We start from the raw sequence: 18,003 nt of genomic DNA on the forward strand, positions 1-18,003 counted from the left end.
TCATTGGTAGCTATTAAAAATCTCTCTATAGACTATATTGTTGTATTATACAAATGGATATCTGGTAAACCCATGCAATCTACTAGGAACTTTTAGATAAATATGCGGGAATGCATTTGTCTCAGTTTGGAGTGATATGAACATAGATCTATACTTGTCATTGATACTTGCTATTCCTTGAATCAGTATTTAGAAAATCAAAGTCACATTATAATTTTAATACTCAGCTGTTAGCATAATTCATTTCACTTCATGTTGTCCGGTAAATGGGTTTTCCTAAATGAGGTGTCCTGCATAATGAGAGTAGCTGCTAACATTGTGAACTCTGGGGCTAGATGGTTGAAGCTTAAATCCTATCTCTGCCGCTCAAAATTGATGTGACCTTTGACAAGTGACTCATGGAATTACAAGTAATTAACCTCTTTATGCTTTAGTCTTCTCTGTGAAGACAATAATAGTATCTACCTTGAGAAATACCATATACATGTCAATTGCTCAAACTTTTCACCTGGCATGTGTACAGATTAGGCCCCCGAAAGACAGACTCTGAGATGCAGATTAGGAAACAAACATTTTTAGGGAGAGCTCTTGGAATCAACACCTGTGAAAGACAAAGGGTCAAAGCAGAACTGGGTAGAGAGGGAAGTGGAACCGAAAGGCATTATTATCAGAAGCCACAGCTGGTCTGAAGATAGCATGACCCTGAGATGTCTCATCTGGGGTGAAAAAGTCAGGTCAGTAAGACCCTCCATTGATAAGACACCTGATACTGGGTGCCTTGGGAAGGAGGTGTGGCCTTCGGTGAGGCGGAGGTCTTCCACTGAGGTAATCCTGGAAGCCTGAGATGAATGAGGGCTGCCTGCACCTGGGAGAATAAATTCTTCATTCCTAAAGGGGGAACTGGGTTGCCCAATGAGCAAATACCACACTGTAATTTTCAGTGGTCCTTTTTTTGATCATTGCTACTTTTTAAATGAATCCCTTAGCACTTCCCTTCATATTACTCAGATATGTGTTCTTACATCCCTGGTTTTAAAGCCATTTGGTATATCTAAAAATGTAATAAAGTAGATACCCACATAGGTTCTGGTAAGAAACCCCAGGTCATCTTAGAGAGAGAAATAAACCTGACTCAGTCACAGTGGAAAGGCAGAAAGTTGTGTTCATCTTAGGCAAATAATTTTGGACATTCCAGTCATTTAGCTTGTGATTAAACATTTTTTAATGTCCTGAAGTTGAATGGCAGAGTTTAGGAAACAAGAGATGATCTAATTTAAGTACTTCAAGCTGAGATTTTTCCTGTTGAGCTGTTTGGTTTGGAGATATCACACCTTTGTAGAAACACACTGTTTGTGATGTTTCTTGATGCTTTTAGGATCTCACACCATTAATTGCTCATGCCAGGATCAATTTCTCAGAATACTCTTAGGATTTTTTTTTTTTTTGGGCATAAAACTTTTAATGGTGGTGACTCCAAGTTCTGCCACATATCACAAATGCAATTCCCTATTAAGATTAAATGTGAAGTTTTAAGGATTTTACTGAAATAAATTGTTAATATCCATTAACCTCTTGATCTTGGGGAAGGACACATGTTTTCAAATCCACATTAACATGTAATCCAGTTTCAGTTAAAAATAGAACATGTAAGATAGGATTTTTGCCTTTTCCTTCTGAAATAGCATATAGAGGAGACTACTGTTTTTGATTGATTATCAGTCAGTTCAAAGCTTAGACCAAGTGTCTAATGCATGTGGAACTGGCATCTTGACTGACGTATACATAGCTTAGAACCAAAAAGAAATGAATTTGCCATTGAAATCCTCCAAGACTGAGATCAAGTTTAGATTAGAAGGCAGTCACATGGGTTGAAGATTCATTTCAGGCATTCACCATTATTAGTTCTCATGCAGAAATAGATCTCCTTCTTGGTGGCACCTGGACTATTTATGAGCTCTATGGTTATAAGATCGCTTATCAAAATGCTTATTACACTCTCCAGTTTAAATAGAAGAATATTTTTGCTGACCAAAGGACCTGAAGGAGCCCTTGCTTTCTTGCTTTTGCTTCCAGACTTTGATCTTGTCCCAGCATCTTCTTGGGTTTGGGAATCACTGATATTATGGACTGACCTTCTCCCTCTCTTTCTCCCCCTCCAAAATAATTCCCAAAGATTTTGAGACTCGCCAATTATTTCTCACTTTGCTTGTTGATTGGCTGCATTTACATTTATAACTTTGGTTCTCTCAGGAAATTAGTGTCTTCTAAACTGCGAGGACTGAAAAACAAGCCAACAAAAAAGTGAGCTGGCTAATGTCACTTGGTTTGGGATATTAGATTTTTAAAAAATTAAAATAGGTAAGTGAAATTTGAAGAATTTCAAGGGGAAGTGTCTTCTGTGCCAGCGATTTTGTTCAAATGTTCTAGACATATTTCCCACTGGGTACCGAGAATGGATGCTTATTGCCCATTTACCCCACATAACTGCGAGCAATGCACACCGCTAGCAGAAGGAGGCACAACTGATCGGCTGTTGGATCAAGACCTAGATTGTGCACTACAGACTGAAGGCAGCTGTTCCCAATGACTCATTACAGACCTCGGGTGGGCGGGAGTTGAGTTGGGAGGCTGAGATATGAGGAGGAGGAATGTTGATGAATAATTCATCCACAGGGCGGGTGCATGCCAAGGATGCCACAGCCAGGACTGAATTGAAATGAACTCCAAGGTAAAGCTGGCCTGAGAAAATATCTGTAGGTTCATAGGAGTTCTGAAGTTATTTAAAAAATAGGCATGCACTTGTCTATTGAGGGATTTCTTTTCTCTACTGGTAAAAATACTCTTATTTATTTAATGGTGGTTTATACTTTAAATCCTTAAAAACAAACCTGAGAGTACAAATGTTAAGGCTTGTGAACCAACAAATGAAGAGGCATTCAGATGAAGGGGACTGTAAACACAGGAATAAAATTTATGCCAGGAATATCAAGTGCTCTGGTTGAAACTGCTGCAAAGTTTTTATTTTTATTATTATTATTATCACTATTATTTAAGATCTAGTTATTCTCCTTAATTCAAGGAGAACTCTCTGTTCTAGTTGTCTCAATGCTCTTAATAGCTCATCCTTACTCAGAGCCAAGGCCAAAGCACTTTCCTGGAGGAAAAAAAAAGTGCTGTTTCAACACATCCCAATTCTCCTATCTTATTATTTAATCAGTACCTAATTTGAATTTGAAGGTCAACTAGACTAAATCATATGCTCATTAATATTAAAAGAAAAATCAATTAATACTCAGGTGCATGCACAGCCGAGCTTAAATTCCTTTGGAGCTCTGTAAGTCACATCGTTGCTGTTTTGGTGTTTATGAAGGGTGGTGTCACCTGGCAAAGAATTTCTTAACCGTTAATCTCGCGGCAGACCCCTAGAGGTCATAATTTCTGTAGAATAAGAGCAAAGCTAGAACAGGAGTCAGCCCTGCAAGGAGAACAAAGAGAAAGGATGAAGTTATGTATGAGAAAGCGGACTCGGGCGTGTACAAAAGGTGAGCATACGTGCTCCCAACCATGGGTCCCTGTAAGCCTGGCCAAATGATGTCGGCGCCGGCTGGCTCTGGCCGTGTCTCTCTTCCGTGTCTACATTGTTGCAGAGAAAGAAAACATTGTACCACCCATGAAATTCCTCTCAGGCTTCTGCAGCCTAATTTTTTTTCAGTCTTTTTTCTATTCTTGGTGTCTGCCATCCCCCTGCTAAGGGTCCTCACCACTACTCATCATGGTGGGACAAAACTGTCCCCTGTCCTGGATCTGCACTGGTAGGGTGTCTGGATACACTGTAACACCTGAGTTATGGCTCTTGGATTTTAAGAGTCTGAAGTGTGGCATCAAAGTCACTGCCCTCTGGCAGCTCAGTGAAGGGGAAAGAACTAAGATGTATGGAGTGTCTCTGGCACTCAATGTTTTACATTTATGTGCAATGTATCCTTCATTTCACAAAAGGGTAACCTAAGACTCATAAGCAAGAGAAAAAGGTGTATGTGTGTAGGGGGAAGAGGAGAACAACTTTATTACTGTTTACTCCCAGCTGATATTTAAATGATATTTACATTTAGATAATCCCCCCAAAAGATAGTATTTTATTCTATTTTTAATATAACAATTATTCATTTTTTCTGCCTATAAGAATAATGCATATTTATTGTAAAATATTTTTAAATGCAGGAAAATATAAAAGGGAAAAGCCTATGACTGTTTTCCCTTTAAGGAGTAAATTATGAAAAAATGTCCATGCACTGTGAATATTTTCCTGTGTCTTTAAATATTCCTCAAAGGCATGATTTTTATTGGAGGCATAATATTTCATCATATGGTTGTCTGACAATTTACATAGCCAGTGTTCTAATGTTAGATTATTTTGTTATTTACAGTTTTCTCTCTATTATAAATAATAAGGAAATGCAGTGCATACATTTTAAATAAATCTCTGTGTATTTCTTTGATCAGTTCCTCAGGACAAATTCTTGATTTTTTTTTATTTACTAGAGAAAAGGTTAAAATATTTTTATTGCTTACATTTATTTTCTTATTTTAACAGTAATGGGTGTATATTATATGAAAAAAACAAGCAAAGGAAGAAATGAAAAATATCATCTCCATAATCTCAATCCCAGAAATAAACATATATAATATACTGGTATATAAACTTCCAGTCTGTTTATAAAGTGCTGCAGACAGATAGATAGATAGATGATAGATAGATAGATTTTAAGGTATTATTTATTTATTTTAGAGAGAGAGAGCTAGCACAAGCAGGGGGAGAAGGGGAGAGAGAGGGAAGGATAATCACAATTTCACTCCTCACTGAGCCCAGTGCAGGGCTCGATCTCATGACCCTGAGATCATGACCTGAGCCGAAACCAAGAGCCAGATGCTTAAGTGACTGAGCCACCCAGATGCCTGAAACTGTCTTTAAAATATAACATAGATTGTGAAATTATTTCCATGTCTTTTGATAGTCTAACATCACTTAATTGTACATTCCAGTGAATGAATGTTTGTAAGTTACTTACCCTTCTCCATTTGAGTCATTTCTTTGTTTTCAGTTTTAAATTCTCTCCTGGCCAGGAATATTCTTTAACTTTGTAAATGTTCATGATCATTTCTGTATCCAGTAATGTAAAAAAGAATCCAGTATATGTAAATGCATGCAAATCTTTGTCTTTTCTACAATGAATAGAGTTTATTCCTCTTTTGATTCTTTAAATAATGTATATTTATTGTAAAAAATTCAAATAATGAAAGACAGTATAAGGAATAGAATTATTAAAACATAAGCAATCACAACACCCTGAGATTACTACCATTCACATTTCAAGGACCATCCATCCTTTCATGTATGACTTTCTGGATATAGGCACCCATATAAAATTTTATATAAGTTGATCAGATAATGTGTGATTTTAGTGCAATTTCCCCCTTTTTATTGTTTGCTTACTTCCCACATTCCAGTTATTCACTGAGTAAAATATACTAAATATATTTAAATATATATATATTTTAATAATAATTTTTTATTTTGTTATGTTGGTCACCATACAGTACATCCCTGGTTTCTGATGTAAAGTTCCATGATTCATTATTTGCGTATAACACCCAGTGCACCATGCAATACGTGCCCTCCTACTACCCATCACCAGCCTATCCCATTCCCCCACCCCCCCTCCCCTCTGAAGCCCTCAGTTTGTTTCTCAGAGTCCATAGTCTCTCATGCTTCATTCTTGAGCAGGATGGTCCTTAGCTTCCAAGTGTTTGAATTTCTTCCAAATTTTTCCTGTGATTGAGTTCCAGTTTCAAAACATTGTGGTCTGAGAATATGCAGGGAATAATCTCAGTCTTTTGGTATTGGCTGAGACCTGTTTTGTGACCAGTATATGGTCTATTCTGGAGAAAGTTCCATGTGCATTCAAAAAGAATGAGTATTCTGTTGTCCTGGGGTGTAGTGTTCTGTATATATATCTATGAGGTCCATCTGGTCTAGTATGTCATTCAAAGCTCTTGTTTCTTTGTTGATTTTCTGCTTAGGTGAGCTGTCTATTGCTGAGAGTGGAGTGTTGAGGTCCCCTACTATTAACGTATTATTATCTCTATGTCTCTTTATTCTGGTTAAGAGCTGGCTTGTGTATCTAGCTGCTCCCCTGTTGGGGGCATAGATATTTATAATTGTCATATTTACTTGTTGGATACATCCTTTAAGAATAATAAAGAGTCCTTCTGTATCTCTAACTATAGTCTTTACTTTAAAATCTAATCTGTCTGATATGAGAATTGCTACCCCAGCTTTCTTTTGAGGTCCATTGGCATGAAAAATGGTTCTCCATCCTTTCACTTTCAGTCTGGATGTATCTTTAGGTTCAACATGAGTCTCTTGTAGACAGAAAATGGATGGGTCATGTCTTTTTATCCAATCTGCAACCCTGTGGCGTTTTATGGGAGCACTTAGGCCATTCACATGGAGAGTGATTATTGAGAGAGATGATTTTAACGATGTCAGGTTGCCTGTGAAGTCTTTGTTTCTATAGATTGTAAATTTCTGTTCTGTATCACTCTTGGGGCCTTTTTACTTTTATAGAACACCCCTTAGTATCTCAATTAGGGCTGGTTTGGTGGTTATGAATTCCTTCAGTTTCTGCCGATCTTGGAAGGTCCTTATCTCTCCATCAATTCTGAATGACAGCCTTGCTGGATAAAGGATCCTTGGCTGCATGTTCTTCTCAGATAGAGCTTTGAAAATACCCTGCCAACCCTCTGTAGACAGGTCTGACATTATTCTAATATTTTTCCCTCTGTACATAAGGATTTTCTTCCCCCTGGCCACTTTCCATACTGTATCCTTGGATCTAATATTTGCAAATTGCACTATGACGTGACGTGGTGTAGGCCTGTTCTCATTGATCTTGGGAGGGGTCCTCTCTGCCTCTTGGACAGGAATGCTTGTTTCCTTTGCCAGATTAGGGAAGTTCTCAGCTACAATTTGTTCAAATATCTCTTCTAGACCTCTCTCTTTCTCCACCCCCTAGGGGATGCTGATGATTCTGACACTGGAACGTTTCATTGAGTCAGTAATCTCCTGTAACCTTCATTCTTGAGATTGGATTTTTTTGAGCCAAGTTTCCATTTTTACTTTCCCTTCTACCATCCCATCCTCCAATTCACTAATTCATTCTTCCACCTCATTTACTCTGGCCATCAGAGCATCTAGTTTTGACTGCATTTGATTCATAGCATTTTTAATTTCTGTCAGATTCACTCTCATTTCCGCCCTTAGAGATTCTATATTCTCGTTAATATTTTCGTTAATATTTTTTTCAAGCCTACACATCATCTTGACCATTGTTACTCTGAACTCCATTTCTGACAATTTGGTTATATCCATATCCATCAGTTCTGTGGCAGAGGCCACAGTCTCTGTGTCCTTTCTTTGCTGAGGGTTTCTCCTCCTCATCATTCTGATGAAGAGAGGTTCCGGGGTTGCCTAGAGCCCAAATTATTGACCAGGACCCAGGCAGTGTGCACTTGTTTTATAGGGACCTTAGGCATGTGGGCTTCTTGATTTTTCAGCCTGCCTTCTGGGGGAGGGGCCTGCCGTGCCTATACTCAGGCAACCCTGTTTGGGTAGAGTTGTGAGGGGGGATGGGGATGGGCAAACTGTGAGCTGGTATTTCCGGGCTTTTGTTCTCTGGTGGCTCCCTGGTGGTTTTCTGTGACTCTTCTGAGAGTCAGAGCAGCAGTGGCCATATCCTAGCCTCTGTCTCAGAACAGAGAGATCGCGGGGCGGCTAGGTGGCTCAGTCGTTAAGTGTCTGCCTTTGGCTCAGGGCGTGAGCCTGGCGTTCTGGGATAGAGCCCCACATCAGGCTCTTCCGTTATGAGCCTGCTTCTTCCTCTCCCACTCCCCCTGCTTGTGTTCCCACTCTTGCTGGCTGTCTCTCTGTCAATTAAATAAATAAAATCTTAAAAAAAAAACAAAAACAAAAAACAGAGAGATCGCAGTCCACGCTCCACTGAGCTGTCCTGGCCTCTTTAACTCTGTTTCTGTCCGTGCTGCCAAAAACCCTGCAGTGTCCCAGGATGTGCGCCCCACAGCCGGTATCCCAGCCCTCACTTTCAGGGCTGGCACGTCTCTGTCCTTTGTGCTTCTAACACCGCCAGCCGCCCCCAGTTCCTGCGTGCGCTCCCGAGCTCCCTGTTTCAGTGTGGTTCACATGCGCTCTGGAGCGCCACATGTGCTCCCGAGCTCTCGGTTTCAGTCTAGTTCAAGTGAGTGCTCCGGAGCTCTGGTTTTCAGTCTGGTTGCATGCCCGTTCCCAGGCTCAGGGTCTCAGTTTGATCTCTCGCGGGTGTTGGTCCTCAAGTCTGGCCCATTCCCCTGTGCAAGTGTTTACTGCTTCCCGGCGCCCGAACGCGGCGGCTCCCTCCCTCTTCCGTTTATCTTCCGATATCTGTGCGCGAATTCACAGCTCCCTGCTTCGTACCTCAATACTCAGCCCTGGAGATGTTCATCTGTAGAGATCCAGATGTATCTTCCTGTGTCTCAGGCTGATTCCGTGGGTGTTCAGGATGGTCTGATAGATATCCAGCTCGATTCAGGGGACTAGCTGAAGAAGAAGTCCCCTACTCTTTTTCCTTCCTTAAATATATTTTTTTGTCCCAACTTCTGGAGTCCAGATTCCAGCTCTACCATGACCTGTCTGACTTTGGGCAAGTTGTTTATTCTCTGCACCTCAGTTCCCTCATCAGGGTATTAGGAATGAAAATAACACCTCCATCACAGGATATCGAACATTAAAATGAATCAGTCCATCTATAGATGTCAAGGAGTGCCTGATACACAGTAGGAAGCTCAAAATTTTTATCCATGGTTAAATATATATGCTTCTTTTATAAATATTGTATCACATTCTACATACTTTTCTGAATCTGATTTCATTGCAGGCAGCAAAACTTTGTGGAAATCCCTCTGAGTCATTTTGTGTGGATCTAATTCATCCATTTTAAAGCCCCTATGATATTCCATAGCTTGGTAGTACTATAATTTATTCAGCCATTCTTCTGTGATGAGCAAGCACTTTCTTCCCACTTTATCGCCATAAAAACAATGCTGCATAGATGTCTTTGCCCATATATCCTTGTAAGCAGTGCTTTTATTTGTATGGGAAACATTCCAAGAGTGTGAGTTCTGCTTTTGAGGAGTATGTGTTTTTAATAGATACTGCCAAATTGCTTTCCCAAAAGGCTGTAACAATTGGTATTTCCATCAGCAATTATGATTTTTGTTCTTTTCTAATATTTGCCACTTCAGGGGGCATAACGTAATGTTTCATTACTTTTAAAAGGTCAGGATTATTATTCCAATTTTGTGGGTAACTGAGGCTCCGAAAGTTTGAGTAACTGGTCTAGTTACCCCAAAGGTAGAACCAGAATTTGGAAACCAAGTCTGCCTAAACCCAAAGCCCATGCTGCTTCTCTCATCATGCGTTTGGAGCAAGAGATATTCCTTGCGTGAGGGAAGTAGGAGGCAGGTAGGTCCAGAGTAGTCACAGGGCAGCAGGGGAAAGCTGAGACCCAAACTAGGTGAGTAGGGCAGCGAGATTGAGGCAACAGCAGGGCGGGGGGGGGGCAGGTAGGAGCCAACTTACTTAATCCACATTGCAACTTTGACCCTAACCTGGTCCTACGATGAAATATGTGCATAGAAACTTCCTATCTACCCCACCAATATAAGTCCAAACTCCTTTGCATAATATTCATGATCTTTCTGTATGGCCTGGTTCTATACCTTCAGATACCCTGCTCTGTAACCCAACTCCCATGGGTAATATTTCCCAAACCCCCCTGCTGTACAGCATTCTGCCTTTGTTTTCTCACTTCTGTTTTCTTCAAGATTCTCAGATTGATTTCCAATATCTTACCCTTACATGAGTCACTTACTCCATCATTCACCTCTCCCCCCCCTTCTTTCTCTCCTTTCCATCTTTCCATCAACAATTATCTAAGAAAATATTTTTATCGCAAGAATTATACTAGATGATGCAGGGGAGGGACATGCACCTTTTCACGTTTCTTGATTTCTCCCCTCCTCATTGTATTTCATTCCACGCAATAGTGAAATGTCTCTTCTAGTTTCTTATCAATTTGTTTGTAAAACTTCAAAACTTACCATCGCCTTGTGTCAATATTAGCTACATACAGGACTTCTGTAACTCACTAGAATGTAAATATCTGAAAACCAGGTAACCAAGTCTCATTCATTTGCATGTTCTGTACCAAGCTCAACACAGTGACTTGTGCACAGTAGGTCCTCAATATTGGAAACACAGCCGATCGTAGAAAATGAGCCACTTATAATTGTCCTAATATCATGACCATTTTGCCAAAATATTTATTACTATTATTAATGGTCCTAATAGAGGGAATTTCCTTTCAGAATTCTCCTATTTCAAAAATGAATTTTCCCCAAAATGTCGTGCTAGAAAAACACAAAGGTAAATTCAAGGCAGAGACTTCCCTATTTGTTCACTTTTATTTGGATATTCCTCCCCATCAGAGAACAAAATAAATTTCTTCTAAATGGAAAATGTATATAGATTATTTGCTATGGTTGAAGCTCATTATTTATGCTTAATTTATGATGAAGCTTTTCCAATAAGCTTTTCCAATGTTTTGATTAAATAGGTTCTAAATTGGATTAAATGGGTGAAAGTAGATAAAATCATTTATCTTCTTTTTAGTATTAAAAGTACATTTACTTACCACAGTTTAAAATATTCTCAAGTGGCCATTGGAAGTCACGTAGTAGTTGCCTTACAATTACAGTTTCATATATATATTATTTTTCTTTACAAATCAAGTGTGACTGTAATTATATATTTGTAACAGTCAGTTTAGTTATATGATCTCTTGGGACACATTTCTAAAGATCTGGTGAGTGAGACTTGGAAACAAAATCATCAGATTAGGATATAGGGATTATTTGAGTGCGGTTGTCACCCCTTTGCCCAACACACAATGTTGGACCTAAATTTAAGTTCAAATAGGTCTAAATTAGTATGGGCATCCCTGTGATCTATTTTCAGATTCACAGACCTAATTGTGAGTTCTTTGGTGCAAGTCATGCAGCCTTTATGAGCTTCAATTTATTTTGGATTCATAACACCACTGCTGTGTGACTTAGGTAACATTTTTAGGTTGTGCCTCAGTTCCTCCTCTGTAAAATGAAGATAATAATAGTATTCTATTATAAGGTCCAAATATCAACATTGGAAGAAGTTAATTCCAGCCCTCATGAATGACTTGGAGAGGTTCAAGACCTGACTGGAGGAAATAATTCAGATTCAGTGGAAATAGCCAGAGAACTAGAATTAGAAGTGGAGCCTGAAGATGTGGCTGAGTGGTGCCATCTCATGAAAAAACTTGAATGGATGAGGAGTCATTTCTTGTGGATGAGAAAAGAAAGTGGTTTCTTGAGATGACATCTACTCCTGGTGAAGATGATGTGAAGACTGTTGAAATGACAGCAAAGGATTTAGAGTATCACATAAACTTAGTTGATAAAGCAGTGGCAGGGTTGAGAAGATTGACTCCAATTTTGAAAGAAGTCCAACTGTGGGTAAAATGTGACACGTGACAGAGAAATAGCTTGAGCCACGTCAGTCCACGTGGCAAATTTCACTGTTGTGTTAGTTTAAAAATGGCCACAACCACCCCAACCTTCAGCGACTACCAGCCTGGTCAGTCAGCAGCCATCAACATGGAGGCAAGACCTTCCACCAACAAAAAGATTACGACTTGCTGCAAATTCAGATGATGATTAGCTTTTTATTTTAAACAATAAAATGTGTTTTAATTAAGGTAAATACATTGGTTTTTTTAGACAATGCAATTGCACACTTAATAAGCTACAGTGTAGTGTAAACACAACTTTTATATGCACTGGGATATCAAAAACTGCATTTGACTTGCTCTATTGCAATATGACTTTATTGCAGTGGTCTGGAACTAAATCCACAATATGTCCAAGTAGATGGAGCTCAGAGATACAAAGAACAGAATGGTGGTTGCCAGAGGCGGGGGATGATGAGTGAGAAAAATGGATGAATTGTTTAAAAAAATTTTTTAGCTTAAATCAATGGAATAAATTTATATTTACAAAAGTTTAAAAAAGTACTTAGGTCACATTAGAGTACACCTCAAAGTACCTCAGAGAAAGTAAGAAAATAAACTGAAGGGAGAAGAAGAGGGAGAGGGAGAGGGAGAAGGAGGAGGGGTGGAGGAGGAGGAAGAAGAAAGCAAACAAAGCTCAGCTCCCTTCTTTTACTCAATAATAGCATATTTTCAGTACAGAAATTAATTTTTAGCTCTAGCATTATATGGAGAAAGCCATTATTTTCCAGTGGTCATGAAGTGGTCTGGAGTATGACTTTATGAGAATTTTGTGCCTATTTATACCCTAGTATAATACAATAGATACGATAAAAATTCAGAGTTTAGCAATAAACACGGACTACTTCTGGGTTCATTTTATGTCCTTACTCTTTTCCCATGGAAGCTTCAGAAGGAAAAAGGACATGGTTAAGGAAAAAAAAAAATGTTTCGGAGAGATTTTTTTTTTAAAGCAAATATACATTAATATTTGAATTAAAAACTGAGTGCTGTACTTTAAAGGAGTTTGAAAGGATTTCCAGAGTTACTTTGGAGATATGTATTTTGGCCGCTACGTAAGATGTGACATCACTGAAAAACAGAGATCCTGACGATGGTTCGCATGCAGTGGCACATGATCATATTCTAAGTGACAAAGGCACTAGAGAAAGGTCATATTACAGAATTGACTCTACATTCATAAGCAACATCGTGAGGCTCTTGTTCAGACATTCCCATATTTAAAATTTTATAGCATTCATCGGGATGTTAATCAGTGTTCTCATAAAATGAGTTCTACAGTCAAAAATATTTCGAAATTTCAAGGTTAGACGAAGTTGAGTCATTGCTACAGATTTCTCAACATGCTCCCGTGCACTGAGAAGGTCAGGTGAGGTGGGAGCATATGGCATTTTCCAGAACAGTTGACCAAATCTCATTTAAAAAATGTTTTGCTTCTTACTCTTTTTGTATGTAGACTGTTTTTAAATCCAACAAAACACAGTTTGGGGAACAATTCCACATCCTATCCAAACGAGTTAAGGAACATGAAGTTTTGATTCCAATAAATCATACTCACTATTAAGCACAAAATAAGCAATGATAAAATTACTTTTTAAAAAAGGAGGGCTGAGTTTCTTAGATTTGTGGTAGTACAGTGTTATTGAGGAAGCATTCTCCCAAGTTTCAGAAAAGGATGTAGCCTATCATAGTTTTTGACAGTAGATATTTTCCTGAGCAGAAATATGTTGTCCTGCCTCATTCCTAATGATACTTGTCATCTGTTCTTTCTACCATGGTTCCCGGGGGGTATATTTATTGCAAGAGACAGAGCGAGTCAGAGAGAAAGACAGAGAATGTCTCAGAACTGCTGCATTCCTTAACAAAAAGAAAGGAATAATTGGCTAGCTAGCAGTGGAGACTGGAAGGTATTTTAATCAAGTACAAAGACAAGGTTTCCTAACAAGCATTGTTGGCATTTACTGAAAAGTTTGTCTTCCTGTTTCATTTAGAAATTTGCCCTGATATTTTGCACCAGATGTGTCAAATTAAAGTGGAAAGACAGGCAGAAGGGACAGTAATATTCACATACAGATGTGCATACACAAAACAATACATGTGCACACATACACACACACACACACGTGCGTACACACACTGTGTTTGAGACCCAAATAAATCTGTACAAGACAACATTCTCCCTGCTTTATCTATGATTTAGGATGTTTCTGTGATACTGGCAGACTCATCTAAGTCTTTCAAAAGCCATTAAACTCCTTCAGTTTGCCAACTATCCATAAATGTTGTCTACGCCAACCACAGTGTGAGGCAGAATCAATTCTAAGTATTCCCTCCATAAGTCTACCTAACGAGGTAAGAAGACATACACTTCTGTTGACCTCTTGCTCAGAGTAGACAGGGACTTGAGATCACTCTAAGCATCTGGCACTGGGTTTCTCTGAATCCCTCTTTTCAATTTCAGGAAAAGAAGCAACCGTATTTTCTCATCCTATAGTTTCCTGCTTCCTGTTTTCTGCTGGGTCTTCCTTCCAACCGGAAATCCTGGTGTAGACTAGTCTAGAGAACTTGGATCTAAAGTTCTCATAATGTACAGTTATTTATTACCTGACATCAGTGTTTACCAGGATCAGCGGCAGAAGCAGGGGTTGCTCAAGCAGACTCTTGCACACACATGCCTTCTTCTTCTTGACAACATTCTTTGTCCGTGGTCAGAGCCCCTCCCCATTTCCTCTCTAGCACTTCTCCCAAGGTTCAGCTAAGAGAACATATCAGACTCTGCTCCCACTTTATTCCACAAAACATCAATTCTTCTGTCTTTAATGCCTTTCTCCTCTTCTAACCTAGTGGGTGTCCTCTTTGAACCATACTTCTGACTCCACAATCTCTCTTTTTCATCAAGTGTAAAGAAACCAGGAATTTGCTTGTGATCCACAAGGTGACTATATGTCCTGTTTTTGTTGTTGTTGTTTAAGTACAATTCTAACTGCAAAGACTTTATCTTCCTATTAAACCACATAATATAATTTCTGGGAGAAAAATAATAAAAGATAAAAGTTTTCTTCCTGAGTATAAGCTATCACCCCATGGGAAACTAGATTTGACTGTTGTTTTCACAAGTTTTCTGGTAGTTTTTCATGAAAAAAAAAATTGGAGGTGAGATGTAAAAAATAATAATTATATTCCTCCCCCTCCCCCTCAAAATATCTTTTCTGTCATGTCATGTCTTGTCATCTTTGCTAATTTTTCCTTTATTTTGAAAATCCTTTCAGACGAATAAAGAAATTGTGTGTCCTAAGAGCTTTGTACGTAGATCCTAACTAGACGGGTTTGAATAATAACGGCAATCAGAAAAATATAACTCCCAGGGGAGCCTGGGTGGCTCAGTCGTTAAGCGTCTGCCTTTGGCTCAGGGCGTGATCCCGGCGTTACGGATCAAGCCCCACATCAGGCTCCTCCGCTGGGAGCCTGCTTCTTCCTCTCCCACTCCCCCTGCTTGTGTTCCCTCTCTCGCTGGCTGTCTCTTTCTCTGTCAAATAAATAAATAAAATCTTAAAAAAAAAAAAAAGAAAGAGGAAGAAAAATATAATGCCCAAATGTCATCATTTCACTTAATTCTTTCAGTGACTCTTTTAGATGGATGGTGAGTTAGGTCACACTAGCTGCTCTAACACGAATGTCAAACTGACACAGGAGAAATTTGTTTTCTCATGCCCAAAAAGTCCACAGTGGGAGGCAGAGTTCCACACTGTCATGGGGACTCAAGCTGATGGAGGCTCGTGAGTTCCAGCCTGCGGCCCTCGGAGTTGTCCTGAGTCTTGACATCCAGTCAGCAACCAAGGAGGAGAGAAAAAGGGTTGCTGAGCTGGTTTTTTTATGGCCGTACCTGAGAGGGGCACCCAGCACTTCTGCCTACTTTCTGTTGACCAGAACTCAGTCACCTGGCCCCACCTGGCTGCAGGCCAGAATTTCCTGCATCCTGCAGGCTTCTCCTTCCCATGTGACTAAGAGAAGGGAAACGGATTCGTTGAACAGGTACCCAGTATCTCCTAGAGATGAGTGATATTATTACTAGTAGTAGTCATTTTCATCATTATTATTTTTATTTTATTTCCCTGATTTTACAGATGAGGCAACCCAAACTTAGAATGAGTAACTAGGCCAGAGCCACACAAGCATTGAGGACAAAAGAATAAACCGCAGCTTGAGACTTTTTGGGGAAAAAAAAAAGTAAAAGTCTTTCATTTCTGTGGGTTTCTTTCTTCTCCTTATGCCATGAGTCTGCTCCATATTAAGAAACACACACACACACACACTATTAAGGCTTTATGAGATACCAGCTAATCCCACGGGGGGGGGGGAAGTAAGTGGTAAATACTTGGGTTTTTTTTCCACATTTCTGTTTTCAATGACAATAGTATGTTTTAGGTTGTCTGCTGTATTTTATTTTTTTAAAAGATTTATTTATTTATTTTAGAGTGAGAGAACATGCGAGCAAACAAGCAAGGGGACGGGCGGAGAGAAAGGGGAGAGAGAATCCTCGAGCAGACTCCCCACTGAGCACATAGACTGACGTGGGGCTTGATCCCACGATCCTGAGATCATGACCTGAGCCGAAATCAAGAGTTGGACGCTCAACCAGTTGAGTCACCCAGGCGCCCCCTCTGCTATATTTTAAAGACAGTAATGCCTAGGTCTAAATAATAATATGTCTGGATTTTTGTGTGCTATTTTACAGCCAACTCACTCTATAATTTTTATTCATTCTTTATATCCTTCCTTATTCCAGAATCATATTAAAGGTGGTTCCCTTAAAACTGACACCTGTCATGAACAACAGGGTCTTTACGTATGCTAATAAATGAGCAGGTATGGCAATAGAGGCTCAAACGGAACTCTGATTCATGAGTTTGCTTATTGGTTTTCCTATTGGCAGCTATCTTACTATATTTGGTCTTGAAATTCACAGAGTCGTGTTATACAGACAGCTGGTTTTAATGAGTCTAAGGTCAAGTGTATGTATTTGAATCGTCTATGAGTCAGTTAACCTATATAGGTAAAATATTAATGGTCATATTAATATACTGTATTTGAATATGATCTCATTTCTGAAGTCAAGTAAAAGGTGACTGCTCCTAAGGCTTACTGCCATTACCAGACAGAGCAAAATAAACAGATTACAGCCCACTCTGTCTTGAATTCCTGTAATACCTGCAGGTTTCCCTCAAAGTGAAATGCAAACAGCGAACTGTAACCTGTAAGGTGCACCATGATAAATTCTCCTTGTCCCTCCATTCTTATCTCACGGAAACTTCTCTCCCCTCACTGTGCCTCATGTTCATCGTACCCTTCTCTGGTCATCTTTTGAGGTGGAACCCTCCTCCCCTAAACCTTTATCCCAACCCCCTCTTATCATTTCATAACACCTACTGCTATCTGTAACTATGTAAACCTCTTTTTCTTTTGCATACTTGCCCTGCATCCATCTCCCTCCACTGTAACTTAAATTTGGGGGAAAGGGCAGTGTCTGTGTTGTTGATTGTTTTATCCCTGATTCGACACAGTCTGGCCTAGAGAAAGTGCCAATTAAAAGGTACGGGTGTGGGGTGCCCGGGTGGCTCAGTTGGTTGGGCATCTGTCTCTTGATTTCAGCTCAGGTCATGGTTTCAGTGTTGTGGCATTGAGCCTCTGCGCTCAGCATGGAGTCTGGCTGTCCCTCTCCCTCTGCTCCTTTCCCTGCTCTCTCTCTCTCTCTCTCTCTCAAATGAATGGATGAAATCTTAAAAAAAAAAAATAAAGGTTTAAAATGTATGGGTGTTTTTATGGCCATCAACAGATATTTATTAGGTTTTAACTTTATAAGACTTTCTGCAGTGGAAAGAAGAAAATATGGTTCTTGCCTTTAAGGAAGTTACTATCTAGATAGAAAAAGGAGACATGTAGGTGTTAGTTACATAGCCAATATCAGCAAGAACAATAATAGTAGCAGCTAATATTTATCTAACCCTTGTCATACACCAGATGCTGTTCTAAGAACTTTACATGTTTTCACTCATTCCACTCTCATCCGTGATATCAATGCAGTTATCATCACACTGTCCAGACAAGGAAAGAGAAGCGTGGTGCCGGGAGGTAGGTGGTCTGAGGCCACACAGCTAGCATGTGACAAAGCATGACAAGCACGAAGGAAGGATTACACTGAAACTTGTTATAGGAGCTGGGAGTCAAGGAGCATCTCTAGCCTGGGATTATCTGTGAAATGAGGGTAGATAATATGACATTTGAGCTGGGA

The 18,003-nt window shown here is 39.5% G+C and overlaps 1 protein-coding gene across 2 annotated transcripts in view; it reads left to right on the top strand.

The window, feature by feature from the left end:
- MACROD2 (mono-ADP ribosylhydrolase 2) overlaps positions 1–18,003 on the top strand; it is a 1,910,609-nt gene that overhangs the window by 1,804,693 nt on the left and 87,913 nt on the right. The gene's annotated exons all lie outside the window — the stretch shown is intronic.

This window comes from Ailuropoda melanoleuca, chromosome 13 (assembly GCF_002007445.2).
Source record: "Ailuropoda melanoleuca isolate Jingjing chromosome 13, ASM200744v2, whole genome shotgun sequence".
Lineage (NCBI taxonomy): Eukaryota > Metazoa > Chordata > Mammalia > Carnivora > Ursidae > Ailuropoda > Ailuropoda melanoleuca.